The sequence below is a fragment of the Crocodylus porosus genome, unplaced genomic scaffold (genome assembly GCF_001723895.1).
Source record: "Crocodylus porosus isolate Cpor-Errol unplaced genomic scaffold, CroPor_comp1, whole genome shotgun sequence".
In the NCBI taxonomy this organism is placed as follows: Eukaryota; Metazoa; Chordata; order Crocodylia; family Crocodylidae; genus Crocodylus; species Crocodylus porosus.
In genome coordinates, this window is record NW_017728905.1 from 1,595,912 (window position 1) to 1,618,569 (window position 22,658).

Here is a 22,658-nt window from a genome sequence, read left to right on the forward strand (position 1 = left end):
ATCAGGGCTGGGCCTGCCCTGGTGTGTCCGGGTTGGGTCGCGCTGCTCCCCACCACACCCTGCACATCTGGATCAGGGCTGGGTCACTCCACCCCTCGCCCCTGTGTCCTGATCCAGACCAGGCTGCTTCCCACCCGTGGTGGATGGATCAGGGTCAGGCTGTACAGCTCTCAGCTACTGAATCGGGCCCCCAGCCACACTGCGCCCGGACTGGACACAGCCTGTGATATGAGAAGGGTGGGCCCAGAGGAAGAAGAGGCCTTTATTTCCCAACAGCTGAACATGACCGTGAGGCCTGGGAGTGAGCCAGCCCCCACACCAAGGGTTCAGCCCTGCACAGTCGGGGGTCCACGCATAGGGCAGGGATAACCGCGGGAGCGGGAAGGGGGTCACCGCTGGCCCCTGCCCGCATCCTGGACAAGGTGACAGGTGATTTGCACCCCCTACGGAAGAGGTGGCAAGCAGGTGTGCGTGGGCATAGGGGTGTACCGCAGGTGCTGCCGCTGTCTGCCTCTGGCCCTGCAAGTGGGGAACAGCGTTGCCAGGTTTCAAATAGGAAAGTTTCGTATGCGCTGAAAAACCATTGTACACTGAAAAAATATGCCAAAAAAAAGGATGCAAATAAGTCTTCTCGTTTACTTTATATTGCCAGCGAGTGAGTAAGAACTGGAAATGCTTCTTTGTTTCGAGGCCAGGTCATAAGAAAGTGCTGAAAGCAAGCCCAAAAGAGGGGTGTTAAGACTTCGTTAGAGCAACTTGAGTCACGAACGCCACGTGCCCCTGGAGGCTGAGGGGGCACGGCGAGCTCCCACAGGTAGTCGCGGTGGTGTTGGTGGTCAGGGGGGCAAACGTTGACCAGCAGTTGGCGGCCATCCACAGACACCGCCAGCAGGGTCGGCAAAAAGCAGGGTGGGGGGATAGGGGCAAGCAGCAACCACCAGCAGCGTTGGTGGTATTTTTTGCAGGGACTGCACTGCCATGCTCAGGGGCGGCATGTGCACCCACGTGCATCCCCTACGCATTGCCAGCGACTTGGGTTTTGCACATGCTGCATTAATTTGCTGCCTCAAAAACTACTGCGTTTTGAACACTGTTACTATCTTTTTGTACACTTTGGCTTTTACTTATTTGTACTTTGCCTTTTTTTGTCCACATTGGCTTTTACCTTTTTTTGTACGCTGACTTTTTTATGTACACTTTGACTTTTCTTTCTTTGTACGCTTTGCCCTTTTGTTAAAAAAAAGTTGTACACTGACTTTTTTTGTACACTTTGACTACTAAGTGCACCTCGTGCCCGAGCTAAAACCCTGAAGACACCGCCACGACCATCCACCCTCCCCTGGCAACACAGCCCGGCACGCGCAGGGTTAAGAGGAACCCGCGCCCCGGGCAGCCGCCAAGCGCGTAGCTGTCGCAAAACCCCGCCCACTGCCGCAAAGCTCCCCGCTCTTCTCTCCCGGCTGAGCCGCCTTTACGCGCTTTACGCTCCAGAAGGGCCGTCCCCGCCCTCCCTCCGTCTGCGCCTGCGCCAAGCGCGGCCGCCGGCGACTTGCTATTCACCAAGGGCTTGTGCGCCGGCGGGGTGGCGTGAGCGAGCCCCGCTTCCGCCGAGGTTTACGCGGCTGGAGTAGAGGCGTCGCTCCGAGCCCAGCGCCTGGGTGGTGTGTGCGGGGGGAGGGGGAGCGGAGGCTTAAAGGGACAAGAGCGGCGGAGGCCGGAGGGAGGCTCCATGGCGAGGCTGGCGGGGGGCAGGGGGCCCGGCCCCCGCCCCTGAGGCGAGGCAGGAGGTAAACCCATGGCTCCCGGGGGGCGGGGAAGGGGCTGCCCTGTTGCGGGGTGGGGGGCATCGTCCTGTAGGGGGGCAAGGCTGGAGGCAACCTCAGGCCCCCCAGGGCTGTGCCGGGCAGGGAGCTGCCACCACAGCGGCGGGATGTGGTGGAAACGTGGGCGCGATGCTGTGCGCTGGGTGGCATTTCCCCGGCACCTGGCTGGGGGACTCTCTTTTTCTCACGTAATTTTCTTTCTTCGAGCCCCTGGCGGGTGCCTGGCTCTCCTCGAGCCCGTGTTTTGCTTTGCATTGAAAGACACCGACATGGGCGCACGCCCATGTCGGCCTGCGGTGCGGGGGAAGCAGACAGACCGAGTCTTTTGTACCTTTTTACCTCCCCCCCCACCCTGCCGGGCGGATTGGGGAGGGTCGATGTGGGGAGCAGAGGTTGCAAAGGGGGCTTTATCCTTGTACATATGTATTTTCTCTTTAAAAGCAAAGCTGCTGAGTGAGGACGGATGGGACTTGAGCCATAAAAAGAATAAAGGTGGCAGGGAGCTGCTAAACTTTAAATGTTGCCTGACCTGCTGAGAGGGGATTAAAAATAAGGACTGTGAATATTTTATCGTGATGGCGCTTGGTGCGGTGCTCAGCCCGCCTGCGGCTCCCGGTGCTGAGCTGTGGAGCAAGATCTGGGGAGAATCCATTCGGGCCCTCAAATCCAGTAGGGAACCAAGCAGTGGAGTTAGGCTGCCAGGTCTGAGGGGAAAGGGTCTTTTGCTGGCAAACGTTTTCTCAGCTTGAGCAGAGTGGGGACCTGCCTCGTTCTGGGGAGTTTGGATTGTTGTTCTTGATCATTTCAAACCAGGCTAGAAGCAGCAACTGACAAGTTAGACACCGGGTGGAGGTAACTAGGAGCCCGGCCAAGCTGCAGGTGTGTATTGATTGTGGAAGAGTGAATCATTTCTATGAGTATATTTGGAAGTTATTGCGTTTAAATAGCCTATTGGTTTTCTGCTTGTACCACAAGTGGCTGGATAGCTGGAAACCAGTTATGTGCACGAGTGTGTCTGCTAGTGAGAGTGCCCAGCCAGGATGTCATACACGTGGTCTGCCCCTGATCACCAGGACAGAGATTTAAAAATCAGCCCTTATATAACAGCTTCAAGAAAGGTTTGGTGTTTGCCAACATGTCTGAAAGGGAATGACTCTAAATTAGGGCAGGAGGCCTCCACTGGGAGAGTGTGGGAAGGCCTTCTCTTGTTCCTGTGAGGACTTTCTGTAGGCTTAAATGCCAGAAGTGACTTGTCAATGATTGTATTCACTGCCATTTCAGTTAGAAGTGTTGATTTGTGAGGGCTTGATGAGTGCTCAGTACCTCTCAGGGTTGGGCCTGGCCTTAAAATGCAAGCAAAGCAGTCCAAATTCAGATCTGATGTGCACCTGGAAGCAGCTCCACTGAAGTTGGTGGAATTGTAACCTACTTAGGCTTGACTTCTTGGCCCTACCCTTATGTCAGGGCACTTAGTTTCATTATGATCTAGTAACTGCTGCTATCTGGCGTACAGTGTCTTGAGATTTGATAGCTCTGTAATTAGTTTGCAGAAGTTGCAAGGTCTTGGGGAAAAAAAAATCAATGTGATAGTTTTCTTATCCTTGTTTATTCTTGCATTCAAATGGATTAGGTAATAATAGCTAGCATTCTGCCTGGCTGAGTGAATGGGGAAACTGTGCACTGTACAGAAGTTTTGTTTGAGGTGCAGCGTGGCGCCTATGGCTGTTACCCTTCATTGTGGCTTGGGTTAGGTTTGGTTGTTGCCACTCACTTTGTCAGACTGGGGAACAGGAAGGTGAACTCAGAGTTCAGCAGGTTTCTGACTCCTCCCTCCGCTGCCTCCTCCCAAAGCAATTCTTGTCTGTCGTTCCAGCATAGTTGAGAGATTTTGCATCACCTTGCTGCTGCTTGCATGCTACCTCTCAGTTTCCATGCAGCCTAAGTGTTGTCAAAAGTGTTAATATGAGAGTGACTCAGCGGATCAATGAAAACAGCACGAGTTGAGCTTATGGACAATCGGTATCTCTCTTTCTCTCTCCCTCTCTCTTTTTCCAGGCAGACTAAAAGAGGTGATGTTGTCCTGTAACAGCTGCCAGTAAACATGTTTATTGGATGTCAGCCTAATCGCGTTCGGTAGCTTTCTCTCTACCTGTGCTCTGTGCTGTCCACCAGGCTAATTTCCATGGCTAGGAGCAATTGCTGAATGCCAGGTAGCTGTTGCAGCGTCTAGTTGTTTTCAGCCTTGGCTAGGCTAGCTAGGTACTTCCCTGGTTTTTGCAGTATCTGAATATCATACATCATTAGTAGATTTGCAAGAATCCTATGAGTTAGAGAAGCACTTATCCCTATTTCATGCATAAGGCTGTGCAATGCCTCAGTTATCTAATTGAAGTCATTTCTTAGGTTGTTAAGAAGTCTCTTTTAGAGCAGGGAATCGCATGCAAAGTCCAAGGCCAGTATCCTGGTCTGTAGACCTTCTTCCTTATGTCTCCTGGCCTATGCCTGGTACGTTTGCTTGATGCAGCTGAAACAAAATGTGTGTAGGCTTGAGACAGGATGGTGTGCACCTCTGAAGGGCACTCACAGGAAGGGCATGCAGTGGTTAGGACTTCAATGTGGGCTTCAAGAAACCTGAATTCATATTCCTGTCTCCCACAGATTTCCTGTGTGGGGCTGCATGTAGCTTCTCTTTGCCTCCTAAATACAGTGGGGATAACAGTACTGCCCTGCCGTACAGGGTTGCTGAGGTGAATGTGTGTTAAAGACTGAAGTGATCAGATAACTCAGACCAGGAGGTATGATGATGAGTTTGGGACCTTGTTTCCCCTAGTGCCCCCTGGCATAACAGGAATAATGGCCATAAGTTGTTGGAGAGTAGGTTTAGATTAGACATCCTTAAGAACTGCTTCACAGTTAGGGCAGCTAGGATCTGGAACCAGCTTCCAAAGGAAGTGGTGCTGGCTCCTACCCTGGGGGTCTTTAAGAAGAGGCTTGATGCCTACCTAGCTGGGATCATTTGAGCCCAGTTTTTCTCCTGCTCAGGCAGGGGTTTGGACTTGAAGATCTACAAAAGTCCCTTCCGACCCGACTTCTATGATGAATGTATAAAATAGATCTCTGGGTGCTTTGTAATCTGGATGCTGTAATAAAGCTTCATCTAGCTAGTGGAGAATTGGCCTTGACAAAACAAGAAGCCATCCGGTTAGCCCTTCCCTCTGCCACAGATGGTGGGGCTTATTGGACTAGAGCGTTATGGCTGTGCAGTGTGAACAGGGAAGGAAAAACTCTTTGCAGTGATCCAACCTGGCCTGCAAATTATTTCTACCCCCATTAGAGCAACTGCACTTGTATAAACAATGTTTTGAATTCAAATGGACATTTCTAGGCTTCTTGCTTGTGTTAAAGGACTCCCCTAAGTCCCTGCCCCTTGCATTAGGACTCCCCTGAATCCCTGCTTGAGTTGCAGAGTTATGGAACAGATTGCCAGCTAAATGCCGGCTTTTTCTTGCTGGTCATGTTAACATGCTGTTACCACTGGAGGAAAAAAATGGTGCTTACTGCAGAGTGCTTTTAGTTCAGCTGTTACAGGGTATTATCTGTCCTGCGTATACTGTGATGGATCACACTGGCACATCTGGCACCCAAACATGCTTAAAACACGATACTGTCTTTTTTTAGTGGAGGCAGTACATCATTATGTGTCCTAGGCTTGCTTACATGGTTGGGTCCAGCCTACCCTATAGTGCTGGGGAGCCAGACACCTTGCAGATGGGTCATTTGGGCCCAAATACTTACAGTATAGACCAGCAGTTCCCAAACTCTCACAGATTGCAGACCACCAATTTAAAATGATACAACCTTAATTACCACGAGCAAATTTTTATCATATAAAGTAATTATAATAAATCTGTTAACATGTACCACTGACAGGTTGTCTGCGTACCACTAGTGGTGTGCACCCCATATATTGGGAACTGCTGGTGTAGACAACACGCTTCCCTTTACCTCTCCAGTAGCAGCAAATTCGACAGCAAACCAGTTAGCTGTCCAAAGGAGGCTGGCAAGTACCTTTGTTATTCAGTAAACAACTATAATTAAACTGGAACATCCATGTGATGCTTTTTCCACGTAGCATTTTCAGAATGCTCCACAGAACAAGGTGGTTACAGATTTCTTAAGAGGTTTGTGGTAAGGAGTGACTCTTAGTGCTGGCATATCTGTTTGCAGCTGGGACTTAAATATCCTTGACATTGATTTTCCTCCCTTCTGGCAAGATCGTGGTGAGGAGTTGGTTCCATGTCCAGTAGGAGCCTCTGAAGACCAAGGAGTTTGTAGTCTTGAATTTTGAAGGGAAGTGATAGTCCTCCTTTGGCAAAGCGGTATATGGTGATAGGATCTGCTGACAATACCAATGGCCTGATTACGCCAGAGATCTTATTGCAGCACATCAATGCCATCCTTTCTAGGAAATACTTAGGGTGAGCACTTGAGGTCAGATCACCTGTGTTAGTCAAATGAAGAGATTTTTTGGATGCTCTGCCTTTGAAAGAACTTGTGTTAAGTTTGGTTAAATAAGACAGTTATTTGTGGGAGCTTGGACTTGCACAACATGAGGCACAAAGCCTTCAGGTATGAGGACAGAATTTAATCTGGTGAACTGCATTGGTGAGGTGCATCACAGAGATTTTCGGCTTCCTCTAAACCATTGGATTCTGGAAGCTGCATTTGAGGCTGACTGCTCCAGTACTGTGCAAACTGGAGTTCAGAAAATGGTCAGGAAGGCACATTCTGTTCAGCATGGGCAAAGGAGGAACAAAGCAGCCAGGTGCCCAAGACAGCTCCCACATACTGGGCAGCTTTTGGTTGCTGCTGTTTTTTTCCATCTCCCCCAAGCTGGCACCCAGAGTGGCTGCCATGGTCACTCTGCTATAGTTATGTCATTGAGCATAGGCCAGAGGAGCTAAATGCTGGGAGGGCAAAAGCAGCATTAGAGATGTCTGCCAACAGAATGACACAAGCAGCTTTTTTAAATGAAGCCCATGTTGGACTCCCCGAGTGTTTGGGATGTTGAGTGCAGGGAGGTTAAGCAGCTTTGAGATGTGTATCTCATCTGTGTGTGTGTGTGTGTATATGTATATGTGTGTGTGTGTGTGCGTGTGTATATTTATTACATTACTCAGCAACCAAAAAATGAGTGTTTTGGAGCTGTTTGACTCCTCATGGCATAAGAGGTCCAGAGCTGGCTTTTCCAGGTGCGAATAAAGCTGCTGCTTCTTGAGCTCCATCCCTCCGATGGAAACACTCCTACTTGTTAACATGGATTTATGTTTCCCTTGAGCTTGTGGACTTTTATAAAGCATCCCTGGGAAGAGTCTTGCAGCCCTGCTGGATAAAGGAGCCTGGATTTGCATGTGATGTCAATACAGCACCAAAGCAGGGTGAACCAACCACCAGGGAGAACTTAGTGGCTGCTGGGAGCCTGCAGAGAAGCCATCTCCTTGGAGAGACCACTGTGGCCATGGTCAGACCTGGATGGAATCAGGCTCTTTCACAGTGTGGAGAGTTGCTTTTAACAACCACTCTAGCTTCAACATAGTGGCTCACGAGGCACTGGATGTTTGAGGCTGGTGGGAGTCTCTGTAGGTGGATGCTCATCCAGTGAAAACCTGGAAGGTTTGGCTTTTTGCCTCTTGGTTGAAACCCTTTGGCTCTCTGAGGACTCCTGGTATCAAGTGATTCTGCCTCCATAGATGTTAAAAATGAAAATGTGCCTGACTGCAGTTGACTTCTGTGGTAACATGTATGTGCACACAGCAGAAGGAGAGCCCCTGAGTCCTGGAGATGCCCCATTGCTCCCTTTGCAGGGCTGAGTTAGTAATGGGACTTTCTCTACTTGGCTTCTCTAGGTCAGTCCCTGTACAAGATCCAACATTGTTTAGCACCTTCTGTGTTACACGGGTGTGCAATAGACAGCACTGTTGTCCTGGATCCACCGCAACCACATTGATTTTCCTGATCTCAGTGGTATTTTTGTTCTTAGTCTAGTCTTTGTGCTTGTGAGTATGGAGAGTACTAGTGGCATTACTGAGAGCAGTGCATAGTGCAGACCGATGTGTGGACTAAGCAACAGAAGGGTGTGTTACTGCTCTTTAGCCCTGTGCCCTTTGGGTTGATGTATTTGGGATCAGGGCAGCAGGAAGACGTTGATGTGGAGGAGTAAAAGCTAATCCAAGACTTTTCCTCGGGACCTAGCAATGAGGTAATATCTGAGATGTGGGGTTGGAGCTTTGAAAGCAGACCTTCTACTTCCTAGTCCTTCCCCAGTCACCGAAACATGCTGAGTGGCTGAGGCTTGAGGAAGAACAGGTAGAGTGTTCCCTGCTGAGTAATGCATTGTCTCTACATCTTCCCTATCATGTGTGCTCCAGAGAGGGTTGTACATCAGGTTGGGAGATCCCAAGAAGAGTTCGGAGCCATGAGAAGTTCAGTCCAGCCCGCTATCAGCATGGCAGGGTGTGGGCATGGATACTGTAGAGCAGGTAAGGGAGTCAGAGGAGGGAATCAAATGGGTCCTGAAAATTGTCCTTGATGTCTTGTCCACCCATTTGCTAGGGGAACTCAAGCTAGAGGTTGGTTACCTGATGGGATGTGGTGTGGAGGGAACATCACCCAGGGCACCTCTCCATGGTTTGGCCTGTGCTCTCATTTTTAGGCCAGCAGTTTGGAGTATGAGGAGGGGAGATGCTGCACCAGGCCGTGAGGAACTCGCTCATGTTTTCAGGGACTGAAAACTGAAGACTGAGAGAGTAAAAGGGAAGAGCAATTGAAGCTCCTTCCAAACAAAATGTAGCCTGATTCAGAAGAAATACTATTAACTTGAGATGTTATGCAACATGCTCGTCAGGAATGCACATGCTACAGTGCAGTAACCTTTGTCGAGCCAAAGTCCTAGTGCTAAATTCATCGCCAAGCTTGTCGTTGGCAAGTGAACTTCCCCAATCTTAAATGAATTTTCTCTGTTGCTTTAGAACATGGGGTTAATTCCCATACTTCCCTGTTCTGGCCTTGAATCTAGGGTTTGCAGGGAGCCCTTCAGCCTCTTTACCTGAAAATATCTGACCAACATGGTGACTTTCCAGTGGTCTTGGCCACTGTCAGGCAGGAGACCCAGACCTGACTCGAGGGGCTTGGCTCATGTGCCGTTCTCCAGCACAGACTGGGGGTGTGACTGGTAGGGTGAGGCTCTCGCTGTGGACTCTGACCAGTCTGGAGCAGTTAGATTGAGGTCTGACAGGAGCACTGCTCAGCTCTTCTGTGCTTGAGAACCTCGTCATCACATGGCCTACGCAAAAGAAATGTGTGTGCTATGCACCAAATGTCTTGGGATTCTGCGGGTATTTCTTTCTCCCTCCCTTTCCCTTGTCTTGATACGACCTTAACTGACCTCTCTGCGGCTCCTTGGGATCTTGCCTTTTGGACAAAACCTTCTTGCAAGTTCCAGCATGTGTGTCTACTGGCTGATCTCTCTCTCTCTCTCTCGCACGTGCATCCTCAACAGGCAGTCTTCAGAGTGCTTCCAGTATCTGGGACTTGAACCAGCCTCCTGGACTGAGCAGGGAGCTGGCTGTCTCCTAAAACAGGAGCTTTGTGAAGAGTAAAACCCAGGGTGGAGATGGCAGGGGCTGTGTCAGTGCCCATCCCAATGATTATGGGGCTGTGAAGGCTTTTTCAAGGTGCAGAGAAGATGCTCGCATCCCTTGTGTGTTGGCTGGCAATTGGGAAAGTCTCTTCTCTTGCATTCATAGTACTGGAAATACAATGTGGGCCAAGAACTGAGGCTCTATTCTGTCAGGAGCAAAGGAGTTGCTGCCATGTTCTTGGCTTGAAGACAACAGGAAGCCCAGTTGTAATAAATAAAATCACTGGCTAGAAAGAACTGCTGCTTGCTACAGGCTGGGTCAGGAGTGTGGAAGGACACCACTTCCTGAGCACTCCTGAAAGAGCAGTATCAAACAGGAGCAGAGGTCATAGTCTGCTTGGTGTCAGAAATCAAAGTCTAGAGCAGTGCTTCTCAGGGCAGCGTCATTTAATGATGCTTACTGTTATGTTAGGGCCACTGTTTCACTTGCTTCTAAGACAGTTATAATTTGGGCAATGCCTGGCAGACTTTACCTGTGTTTTAAGGAAAAAGTTTAAGAGCAAAGAACTTCCAGTGCTGGAGGGGGTGGGGAATAGGGGAACAACCATAACTGGCAAGGCATGTAGAGCAGACACGGCTGGTAATGGAGCGTGCACCTCTGAGCTTGGAACCAGGTGCCGCTAGAAGAAGACACCTGTTGGTTTTGGAGGCCTTGCCGTGGAAGTCACCTCCTCCTCTGATCATCATGGAGGGGTTAAAAGGCACAGGTTTGGAGCTCCTTAGTTGTCTGAGGCACCCAGACTTCTAGCTGCTGAAAGCTTTGCTTCCTGCATGTCGTAATCCTGAAAGCCAGCCCTGAATGGTGCACAAACTTCCACTAAAAGATGATTATTGGAGAATAAATGTTCCACCATGTTTGCTTTTGCTCTAGTCTGATAGATTGCTTAAGTTTATTGGCAGTTAAACCCTATGCAATGGGCCCCAGTAGAATCTCGGCATTTACCTTCCCTGGTAATTATACTAATGGTGGTACTTACAGTGTTCCCTGCTCCCTACTTCCTGTGGTGGGAATGTTGCAGGCAGTGTTGTAAGTGCCAGAGAGCACGAACCCTTCAATTTTTTGTTTTTAAGGGTGTCCAGTCAACTGTCCAGTGCTCTGCTCCTCCTCTAGTTACAAGTGGGTGGCCCCCTTAGGTTTACCCATAATATTCACCTGTCAGAAGTAAGGTGAGGACCTACTGGTATCTCTGAATGGAAGATGGCAGCTCTTTTGACAAACGCGGAAGGGTGTTTAAGCCACTGAACTGGGACTTGAAGACCCAGGTTCAGTTCCCAGCTCTGTCAGTGTCCTGTGCAACCTTAGGAAAGTGACTTGATTTGCCTTCTATCTCAGTTGCCTGTGAAATGGGTTAAAGAGTCTCATAAGACAGGGTTGCTTTAAGGTGTTGGTTGCTATGGTGATAAGGGCCAAGGACCTGTCTTGGGTTCATAAATCTGGGGACCAGGCTGACCTGCCTTGTGATGAGAGATGGCCTAGTTTGAGGTCACCAGAACATGAGTGGGGGTTTTGGCTGAGTTTTACTTGGAGCTTTTTCTGATTTGTCATGGCAAAATTGAGGGTGCATACCTGGAGGCAGCCAGCCGGAGACATTTCACACAGACCTCTTTGCTCAGAGCCCAGGGAGCCATGCTCAGCATTGTTAAACTGGAAGGAAGAAGTGCTGAAGCTTTCAAAGAGCATGAGGCCAGCCCTCAATCAGCCTGGAATCGTGACATGAGAAGCAAAGCATGAGGACTGGGAGGGGGAATTTGCCTTGAGACTTAAAAAATATTGTCACTATGAGCAGACGCCCCTTATTTGGAACTGGGAGAGTGAAAATGCAGGTACTGAAACTAGGAACAGATCAGAGAGTGGGTGCCTGGTAAACTGCGGTAAAATATTAGCAGGCATCTATGGGCAGATGTAGCATACGGTACTGTGATTAGCATTCAGTTAAACCAAAGGAATTTCTCCTGGTGGGAAACCTTGCAGCCAACTGAAGTATCTCTTCTTAAGTTCCCAACTTGAAAAGCTGCAAAGGAGCTTGATTTCCAGAGGGTGGGAAGTTCAGTGCATCCTGAAAATTAGGCTGCAGCAGGTGTCTCTGTTTGGGTGCCCAAAGTCATAAGCTGCCTTCGAAACTCTTGGTCCGTATCCTTAATGAGCAGTGTTGGCAAGTTCAGGCCTTTAAATAGGATGTATAATGAAAGAGGAAGCCAAAGAAGTTGCATCCAGTCTGCAGGGAATGGAGAAATAGAGACTCAGAACTACAAATATGAGTAATTGAAAAATAAAGAAGTTGGATTTGGGATTTACCTTTTGCATAATAATGAAAGGTTAATGTGCATTGGTTGAGGTCTCTTGGACAGAAAGAGATCCGGAGAGGAAGAGCCCAGGAAATGGAGGGCATGGATCATGCATTTTCCATATTATTCACATATCAGTGATAGTAAAATAAGAGCTGATACACATTCCATGGGCTGAACTGTTCCTATCTTATTCACACAAATAGTCCTTGTGACTTCACAGAGCATTTGTTTGTAGATGGTCACCTGGATTGTGTCCCCAGGTGTTGAATGTGCCCAGAGGAATAGGCCTACACTGGACCCATTGTTGTGACTGGTGGTGACTTCAGTTATAATCTAAGACTTGGTAAATGAACCTTTCCCCCCTTTCCCGCCATTGCTTTGTTTCTGTGGACTTACTGCTGCTTCCAGTTACTTTTATACCAAAGTGATGTATGACCCAGTGCAAAAAGGACAACGCTAAAAGCAACTAGAGAGTTAGACCTTTTGGCTAAACCTGCATTGAAAAATACTCTGCTGATGTCTGGGCAAATATTGGAAGAGCTAATAGCAAACGATGTAAAGTCATGGTGTTCTGTGTGTCGAACTCTCATGCTTCAGAAAGGGTCAAGCCAGTTCCTCTAGATGAGGCCACTGAGGTATGGGAAAGTGATGGGCCCCATAGAAATTGTGTTAGGGCCAGAAATGGGAGGTGGTCTCTGGACTTGCACCACTGTAGCTTCACTGAGCACCAACTTCCCCCCCACCCTTGCCACTGAAAGGAAGGGCAGTTGCATGGTTAGAGCACTAGCCTCGGGCTGGGGCGACCTGGGTTCCAGTCCCTGCTCTGTCCCAGACTTTGTGTGACGTTGGGGTACTCGGTCTCTGCCTCAGTTCCCCATCCGTAAGGAAAGGATAAGAACCCCCTTGCTTCGCTGGTCCTTTAAGGATGAATGTAGGAAAGATTGAGGTGCTCAGTTTGATAATAGAGAGGCAGCTAGATGCATCCTGGGTCATTCACTGCTGCTTCTCAGACTAATCTGCTGTGGCACAAAGCGCTCTTCTTCGCTCAGTTAGGAAGGGTGCTTGCTGCTCTCTTAGTTTCCCCCTGCCGAGCTGCAACACTTTGTAGATGTTCTCTCTTGGACGTTCTCTGACTTGGGGGCTTTGGGAAGGGCGGTGATGGCAAAGGAGTGGAGAGCCAAAAGCTGGAGCGGGAGCATGTGAGCTGGGGTGGCGAGAGCCTGTTTGGTGCATTGAGTGTCCACTGAGGAATTCGAGAGGGCTCAGAGTGAGGAACCAAATATGCCAGAAGGGGAGAGGGTCCTTCACCCTGCCTGACCCCATGCCTCCCCCAGCCTCACACTGTTATGGTCCTGTATCTTATAGCAGTCAAGGGGAGGGGAAGACCAGGGAAGTAGGTGGGCCTTCAGGCAGCTTGAAGTAAGGGAATGAAATAGGGGAGGAAACTTCTTGTATTTCTGAATGCAGGACATGTCCCCTTGACTCTTACCAGGGCCCAGCTCTTTGCAGTCCCCCCCACAGTGGTGTCATTGGACGATCCAGGCAGGGGGCAGCCTGTATCACCCAAAACTTTCCCACATTTGCAGCCATTTCTCCTGAAGAAAGGGAGTCCTGTTTGGGTTCCTGGACCCAGGACCTGGGTTCAGGTCCTAGCTCTGCCCCAGCCTCTATGTAACTTCAGGGAAGTCACTTAAGTAGAGGGTAGCTGGAGTCAGGGTGCTCTGGTGACTCTTCGACCTGGGCTGCTTGTGCCTGCATTCCCCAGGTGTAAAATAGGCACTTCCTGGTTTAATCTGGACTTGGGAAGGGGCTTTTGCTGTGTGTACATGCAGTGTCTAGCACAACTGGGGCCTCTTGAGGCTACTCTAGCTCAGTATAAGCATGTGGCATCTTCCATTTGAGGGGTTCAAAACACTAATTTATGCCAGCTCCCCCCTGAGGTCGATCAGTATTATCCCAGTCTTGGTGGATGGAAATTGAGATGCAATGAGAGGGCAAGGCCATGCCAAAGCTGGGATCACAGGCCAAGTCTGGGGTTTGAGCAAGGCAACAGTCTTGTTGTGTGGTCCAAAGTAACAGCAAAAGCCAGAAGCGGAGCCTGAAGGACTTGAGGCTTCTGCTTTCTGGATGTAGCCATGCATTTCTGTTGTTTTTTTTCTCTGTGCTGAAGTGGAGGCCAGGGCCCCAGGTACTGTACAAACATCAGAATAACTTCCTAAACCACCTACTAATAGAAGTGACTTAAAATCAGCAGCATTTCCTGCCAGCTTGGCTGTGTGCATTTCCAAATTATCTAGTAGCTTTTGTTGTGTCCTGGGCAGAGGAGGAAATGGCTTTTGCTGCCCCAGTAGTGATCTCGGAGCTGCTGGCTGTAGGATAGATGCAGCCAGCCCACAGGTTTCCGTTTCTGGGAAATGCCTGGTCTCCTCAGGAAACCCCTCTCCATGTTTCCAAGTTGCCCCGCATGAACTTTCTCCACCTGGATGAAATCTGCTGATTTCATGCTCCACTGCAAAACCTCCTTCCCTGCCTCCATCCATTTGCAGGGCTGGACTCTCCCTTGACGCAAGGCAGCACAGGCCAGCGGGCTGGCATCTGACTGGCAGCAGAAATGAGGAGCAAGGAGGAGCCGAGTGCTTGGCAGCCTTTTTCAGTCTTCTCCTGACAGCAGGTCAATAGCTGTTAAGATGCGTCGTCTGTGTGATGCGGCATGGGCATTGGGAGGGAGGACCTCCTCAATGAATGCATGCTACCTGCATGCTGCTCAGGGCTGGTGGAAAGAAGCACTGCTCTCCAGGAGCGTGTCAAAACGCCCTCAAGTCTGCCTACTTGGGCATCTCAGCCTGAAGTAAGCACTGCACTGCAGGGAGCAGGGAGGGTTTTCTCCCCAGCTGTGGCTGTGAGAACAGCAGTGGTCCAAGCCCCCTGTTGGGTCCCCTGGAAGTACATCCCTCATCACTGGGCAGGTAGAGGATGGAGCGCCAGACTGAGACGTGGGAGACCTGGATTCTGTTCTCAGCTTTGCCACTGCTCTCCTGGGTGATTCTGGGCATGTGGCATTATTTTCCTGCGTTCCCCCCCCCCCCTTAAAAAAGGGGGTTATGATACCTCCTTATGCAAAGTGTCCTGAGGCTACTGGTGAAAAGTACAGTCCAAGAGCTGGGAACTGTTAGCCTTAGCCTGCTAGCCAACTCCCCTGGCAGCTGCAACCCAAGGCTGTAGACCAGTGATGCTGCAGGATCCAGAGATTTCAATAGGAATCGAGCATTAAAAATATTCTGACCTGTTATGGGTTTTCGGAGTTTTTTGCAACAGAAAAATTGCTCCGTTTTTGTTTTGTTTTTTTTGTAACCAAAAAACAAGTGAAAACTAGGAGCTGGTATTTTCCAGGGGGTGCTTTGAGTCTAAAGGTTGAAAATCACTGCTTTGGAAGGAGAAACTTTGTAACCTGATGTTGAAAGTGGCTTTCCCACCCAGGCTGCAGGTGGATGAGATTAGTTGTTTGGTGGTATGGCAGCCTAGTAGGGTAGCACACAGGCCCCCAGCATCCTCACACCTAGCCTTCTGGAGAGTCCCACGTCCACTGGCATGAAAGACCTGGCTCTTTTAATTCCTTCTGGGTCCATGTGTGGAAATCTTGACAAGCTGAATCCTCCAACTGATCCTCTATTATGGTAACATCTTGACATTAGAGGCAGAGCTCCCTTTGCCTGAGGGCTGTTTGAGGCTCAGTTGCAGACCCCTGCTGCACAGAGCTTGCAGTCTAAACAGACAAGACAAATCTTGGGAGGGAGGAGTGTGGTCCTGATCTTGTATGCGGGAGACTGAGGTTACGTGGGGATCAAGTAATTCTGCCATGGTCATACTGGGAACCTGTGGCAGAGGTATGGCTGAATCCCAGATCTGAGCCCTGGGACAGTGCCTCAATCACAAGGCTATCTCCCTTTCTGGTGTCTTGCTTCTGCTGTCCCTCGGCGGCGCGGTGCTGGGTTGGCAATTGGCTGCCGTGAGAAGACTGGGCCTCTCTTGTAAGAAATGCATCCTTTGGTAAGATTAGTCCTTGGGGCTGTTGATCCTTCAAGCTCACTTGCCACCCTGTCACTGTTGGCATCATACAGGGAATAGACTAATTACTGGGCAGAGGGTTTTCTGTCCACCCATTGCTGAGGTCACCTTGCAGGTTGTGGGTCTGGAAATGGACTTACCGGCCTGCTTCCTGACTGCCTTATTGAGCGACTTCCACCTTGCTAAGCATTCTTGGAAGAGGCTGGTGGTGTTGATGACATGTGAAAATGCTACAAAACACCTTCAGCTTGGTGCATCTGTGGAGCCACCCCTCTCCAGCAAGTTTCAAGCCTTTTAAATTTGGTGATGCAAGCATCATTTGTAGAGTAAATATTAGTAGTCCAGAGAATGCTCCTGTGAATTTGGCTGGTGACATGATGTGGGAGTCTTGTTTCTTCCTGAAGCTGCCAGAGCACTGGGTAGAGGCCCCAGGCTCTGGAATTCCCCGGTCCTGCAAGGAGGAGGTGGCTGGCTTTTCCTACACAGGAACTTGTGGTTGTTCAGTTGAATTCATCCTGCAGGGCAGGAAACCTCCTACAGGTGGAATGCAAAGGCTCCCAGCCTGGGACCTAGCATCTGACTGTGGCGCCTGCTGGAGCAGAGAGGAGAGCTCTGCACTCCTTGGATTCAGCCTCCATTTCAGGAGGCAGGTTGTGGAAAGCTTCTGCCCCCAGGAATCTGCCGTTAACCCCGTATGGGCACCTGCACGTGACTGTTCATGCCTGGGGGAAGGGCTGCTGCATTGCGGTGAAGACATGCCTTGAAGGGGTCAGTCAGTTATGGGAGTGATCTGGTTACGACTCCTGAGTGACAGCAGCCACACTGCAACATACAAGTGGCTGTGCGCGGACTAGAGGTGATATCTCTCACGTGTGGTACTTGGGAGCTGCCCCATGTTCTTCCAGAGTGAACTGCAAGAGACCCTGCTTGTTCCCTCTGGGCCTATGGGGGAAATCCAAACCCATCAGCTTGTTATAGTAAGCCCCTTCTTGCTTTGGGTTGCTCTGTTGTGTCCACAGCCGTTGGTGGTAAGGCATGGATTGTCCTCTGAGTAATGACCAGGGGCAAATGCTGGCAATTAGCACAACCTCTGAGATTATTTTTGTGGAAGGGAGGTGAATGCAATGCAGGAGGTGTGCTCTGATAGCATAAGAAGGCAGAAATGCCCTTTCCTGAGGAATGTGAGCAGGCTGCATATGGAGATGGAGTGGGGGCAGTCTGATCCCTCATGCTACCTTAGAGGTTCTGGATCCAGCCCATGCAGATGTGGAATTACATCGTCAGTACAGACCTATGTTGACCAGCCCTGGGCCCAGAACTTCCCCAGGATCCTGGTCTTCAGTGCCAGGAGCATCACAGGAGAGGCCTGGCCAGTCGGGGGGAAAGGATTGCTATTGCTATCTGGAAGTCAGTTACCCTGCATCATTGCAGATCTGAGACTGATTAGTTCAGGTTTGGGTCAGCTGTTGGCCACACAGTGATTACCATGGTTCAACTCTGGGGACAAGGTGGGCAGATCTCTACAAGTACAGTAAAATTTAAGCAAACAGGCATGCTAAAGTGTGTCATGGAGGGCACACGTGTCCATGGTGTGTATGGCTGTATAAAGAGGGGACGACTCCTATAGTATCTGTCAGTGGACCCTAGTGGTCACTGATATGCATGTACTGGCAAAGTAAATGATGCCAGAATATCCCACAGATCTGGTGTATATGAATTGGAGAAAAAGCCTCCAACATGGCTTGCGCAGTAATGTAGCTGTCAGTGGCGGTCAGCTCTGCTGTTTTGCGTGAATCCAATCTGTCCTGTTTTCTCCTACTCCTTGACTTATGAAGCCCTATCCTAGTGTGAGACCTTCTGATGGGAAGTGGTTTCACTACATACTGAGCAAGGGCTAGATATGGTGAAATGTGCCTTCTGCCAGCTGGAGACAAGATGGCAGTGCCAGCACAGCTGTGTAACACCATGCATGATCTGGGCACAGCACAGCTTCTGCCTGGAATAGGCCACTGACTTGCAGCTTGTGGTTTACCACACCAGAAAGTGATCATTGCCACTCGGGGGCGGGGGGGGGGGGGGGGGGGGGGGTGAGTGAGAGAGTGAAAGAAAGGGCTCTGGGTGTGCTTGTGTTCTTACTTTGGGGGCTGAACTCACATGAGTACCATGTCCATCCAGTGTTCCAAGTACCAGCGCTCTGAGACCCAATTTAAAGTTGTTGTTTTTTTAAACCATCTGTCTTTACTTAACATTTTGCAAGTACATGCACGTACCTCAGGGTTATACAACAGAGTTAATTAATGGCAAGCAGCACAAACAGTGCATAGCTGCTGCAGCCGAGGTTCGGCTACCAAAACCAGCAAGAACCCAGATGCTGAAATGTAATGTCACCAGCAACAGGGTGTCTCATTCACAATGTACCTGCTGTCCTGGTGCCGGAGTGCCTTGTCTACTGATCAGGTGCTCTTCTCTCCTGACACTTCTCAGCAACTGGCCCAGTTTCACACTCCCCCAGTTCCCTTCCCTGCCCACTCCCCTGCCAGATTGTCCATTGGGTGGAAAATGGGCAGGGTGGTTAGTAGAATGGGCAGGACCGGGGCATGGGTATGGAGTCAGTGAGGTTCATTTTGTCCCCATTGATCATTATGCCAAGCATTTAGTGGAGCACCTCTCTGTGGGGATGCTGATCTTGCTCATTCATTGTCCAGTCATGCTGGTTCTGTTCTGCCATCACTTCTTCCTCCCCATCCTGTATCTCCTTTGCAGCTCCAGTTCATGGAGGCAGTCCACGCTGCTGGCAAAGTCCTTTGGCATCTCGTGCAGCAGGTTGGCCCTGGTTCTCTGCTTTTGGCTGTGCAGGTTGAGCAGTCTCTGGCTTGCCATCACAGGTCTCCTTCTGTGGCACATTATTGTGATAACCACAGAGGGGGAGAAATCATAACCTGTGTGGATCAGAGGGAAACATTACAAAAGGAGATAAATGTGGCAACTGCTCCTCCATCCCTTCACTTCTCTGCTCGTCACATGCTGTGTCAGAGTTCCTTCTCCCCATCCAGAGAAGTGCTTTGTTTCCTTTTTTTTAAAGCTATTTGCTTTTGAGGGTTTGGAAGCATGTAGGGAGAGGCAGGGACATGTCAGCCTGTCAGTGATGGGCTTCCTGTTATTTTGGGCTGTCGCAGCACAGGAGGGAAAGGAGAGTTTGTTCCAAGCCTTTGGTTAAACCATCTGCTTGTGCCATGGTTGGCTTTTGGGGGCTGATGGGCAGACTAGTTGATGGGAATAGTGAGCTGTGGGATGTGTGAGGAGTAGTTTGCCTTGCCCAGCAGGCTGATGGCCTATCTGTAGTTCCTGTTGAATGGCCCTGTATCACTCATGAAAAGTTATCACTCACTCATCTCGTGCTGCTGTAAACAGGCAGCTGCAGCAGAGAACCACCATGGGGTGCCTTGGCAGCACCCCTCTTTCTTCCTCTGTGATGGTCAAATACATAGCAGGACTCTTCCGGCTCTGCCTGTCCAGAGTTTGTGTCTGTCCATTTTCCAATTGAGAGATGAGACAACCTTGGGCTCTGTGTTTTGCGGTGCAGGTAGTTAGTTACCCACTATCATAGTGCGCAATGGGCATGTTGGACTGTAACTCCTAGTCTTTGCTCTTACGCTAGGGAATCATTATGGCCATTCCCCTTTCCAGTAGTGATATTCCATCTGATGGGTTTCTTGCTCCCCCAGCTTCTTGGATTTGGGGGCATTCATCACTGAATTCTGGCTTTTGGATCTGAAATCATGGTCTTTGTTGTCCCACTAGGAACTTGGTCTCAGGCTCTGGCTCGCTGGCAGCAAATACACCAGGAAAACGCATGTTGTCCTGGTCACTGTTGCACTTGGCATTCTGGACTGGGGCTAGAAAATGAAACGGCTGGAGCTGCAATCTACATGCAAACGTGGGTCTTGAGCATGGAACTGGCCCATTAGAATTGGCAGAAGGCAAGATTGTGTCTGGAGGAATGATGAAAAGGTGCAAGAAAGCTATTGGCACTCTATGGTGCAGCTTGCAGCCCCATCAAAGTAGTTTTGTTCACAGCTGGGGAGTTGCACTTGACTTTCTGTTTGATTCATGTAGCCTGAGTGGAAAGCACCATCCATCTTGAATTAAAGATTTTTGCCTGTGGACAGGATGTGGGTTAGAGGTGGCACTTGGGTCATGGCAGTGAAGATGACTCCTCATGAGATTCCCACTATGTGACAGTGAGTTTACTGTGTGAGGTGAGCAGGGCAGCTCAAGAAATGAGATTACCATGAGACTCCTGAAAACGGAAAAGTGCATTGGAGGAGGAAGCGGGTAGGCGAGAGGCTGGAAAGAACATGGTGGACAAGTGGACTTCGACTGTGTTTTTGTTTTTTGACCCTCCAGAATGTGGCCAACTCCTTCACAGTCTTCCTTTCACTCCAGCTCTGGAATGGGGTTGAGTTTTTTGAGCAAATACTTCTTGCATCTGAGATCCTCAGCTTTTAACTCCTCTGGAGCTTGCTGTCCTTTGGATGTATTCTCAGACTTAAATAGAAAACCCAGAGCGCACAAGGGGTTTGGTAGCTGGGACCACTTGCTCAAATTAGTGACTCAGCCAGTGTGTCTGAAATGCCTTCCTGGATACAGCTCTTGTGGTGCCAAACGAGGCTTAATTGCTGCCGTCAATATGTTGGCGGGTGCTGTCCTGTGGGTCCTGTAGAAACAGCTGGACCACATGGGCTGTGTCAATAGAGAAAGAATTAGCCATCAGACTGTAACTGGCCGCTGTCCCTTTGATTGCAGCTATCGAGCGGTACTGCTTCCTTGCCTTTGTTACTAGAAACAGGCTTGATTGGGGAAGTGCAGAGATTTCAGTTATAACAATGTACTTGTTGCTATTTAGGCTGATCAAGCCTGAATGATAGAAATGGATTTAAGAGATCTGTGGAATCATGTTCATGACGCATCTCAGTTCAGTGGCAGTAGGCTAATCATCTCTGTTCCTCATCAGTCTAATTTTCTGGTTATTCATCCTGGGTACTAATAGTCTCATGCAATTTACAGCACAGAAGCTGAGGGACACAGTAACTAGCCCCTGGGAAGTGGCCCAGGCAGCGCTGTGACTTGCTTGCCTTTGTTCTTTCCTTGTACATACCCACATGTTGCAAATGGGAAAAACAGAGGCGCAGAGAGTTTTTAGCGGGGGATCACTGGAGGGATCATCTGAGCACTGACTAAAAAGCTGTTTTCATTCAGGTTTTGTTAGAGAGCTTAACTGCGTTTTCTATTTATTAGGTTTTGTAAAACTCTTTATCAACCTCATTTGGAGTTTAAGGTAGCTAGTCAGAGACGTTGAGCTGAATAGATCAATGGATTCAATGGATTCCCTTCTTGCATGTTCAGAGCTCCGGAGGACTTGTCTCAAACTCGTGCTGCGTTTGATCTCGCTAGTCTAGTTTTCTGATCTTATTTTAGCGTGTGTATTTGATTTTTTTTTTTTTTTCTTCCAGAAGTATTTTTAGCTTGTGCTGCTCAGTTCCCGTGCTGCCGCTGCCACCGCCAACATTTCCATCGTGGCATTTCTGCTCCCTTTGGTATTGCATGGTTAATATTTTCCACCCAGGTGTGACTGCCTTGAAAAGGAATCAAGCAAAGAGGGTTGAATCCTGCCCCTGGCAGGGAAGGGGCTGAATGGAAACTAGCTTTAGCAGCTCAGGAAGTTTTCTACTTGGTTGCTTTTTAATGAGGGAGCATGTAGGTGTTACTCTGCCAGGGCCATTAGTTATGCAAGCTCTTTTGTGATTTAAAGATATGAGACGCTTCCTCAGACTGCTGTGCAGTGGCTGCATCTGAAATGCATTGATTTCTATTTCTGTTCATGCAAGTAGAGAGCAAATGTGCAGCACAACTGTCCCAGTTCTATCATGGGAAAATGGAGCTGTCTCCTTGTTAGATATTTTGGGGGGCTAAATATTTATTGCTGACCTGCTGCCAAAATGCTGACTTCTAGGAAAACTGACTGCAGGCAAGCACACACCCACTCACCCACCAGTGGGCAGGAAATTGGCCTAGTCCACATGCAGCCATAACGGTTAGGTGGCTTAAACTATACAGGGCTAAATCATTGAGTCTGTGCCCCTCTGCCAGTCCCAGATTATTCTCTGTAGGATATCTTCTGATGCTCTTTCCTGCTTGTTTTGTAAAGGAGACTTCATCCTGAAATCTTCATAGTATAAAAAAAAGCTCATTTCTGCTTCTGTCTTACTACTGACACCTTAGGCCAGGGGTGAGCAATTATTTTGGCTGGAGGACTACTTTTTTTAAAGCAGTTCAGGTGATTTAGATGCATCTGTTTGACATTAATAAAATCTTTAAAACATCTAAAGCACGGACTGTAGCCTTGGGCATGTGGTTATTGGTGTCTTCCTGTTGTACAAACCTGGTGCAACTTTTTTTCTCTCCAGATATCTAAACTTTGAGTTGAACACCACTTTAATATCTGGAGCAGCATGGCTCTGTGCTGGCATGTTTAAGCTTTCTTATTCTCATCTTCATAGCAGGAGAGTACTATAGAAATTCTGGTATTTGTATTTTTAAGAAGATGACAACATACTGGAGACAGCACAGAAAGAGCCCAAAGGCAGTTTGAACTCCAGAGAAAATACATCTCGTAGTGCATTTAATTTATTACAAGGAGGACTGAGGGGTAGCTTGACTGGTGGGATAGTGCCTTCCGGGGAACAACCTACCAGGGACTACAGGACTGGTACATTTAGCAG

At 49.1% G+C, this 22,658-nt stretch overlaps 1 protein-coding gene across 2 annotated transcripts in view; it reads left to right on the top strand.

Annotated features, from left to right (window-relative positions):
* The first annotated feature begins 1,643 nt into the window (after positions 1 to 1,643).
* Positions 1,644 to 22,658, top strand: part of CSNK1G2 (casein kinase 1 gamma 2) — a 67,373-nt gene continuing 46,358 nt past the window's right edge. Inside the window, exon 1 of one of the 2 annotated variants that reach the window (XM_019557037.1) lies at positions 1,644 to 1,787. The gene's annotated coding sequence lies outside the window, so the exon portion shown is untranslated. The remainder of the gene's footprint in view (positions 1,788 to 22,658) is intronic. The other variant, XM_019557038.1, reaches the window with a different exon arrangement.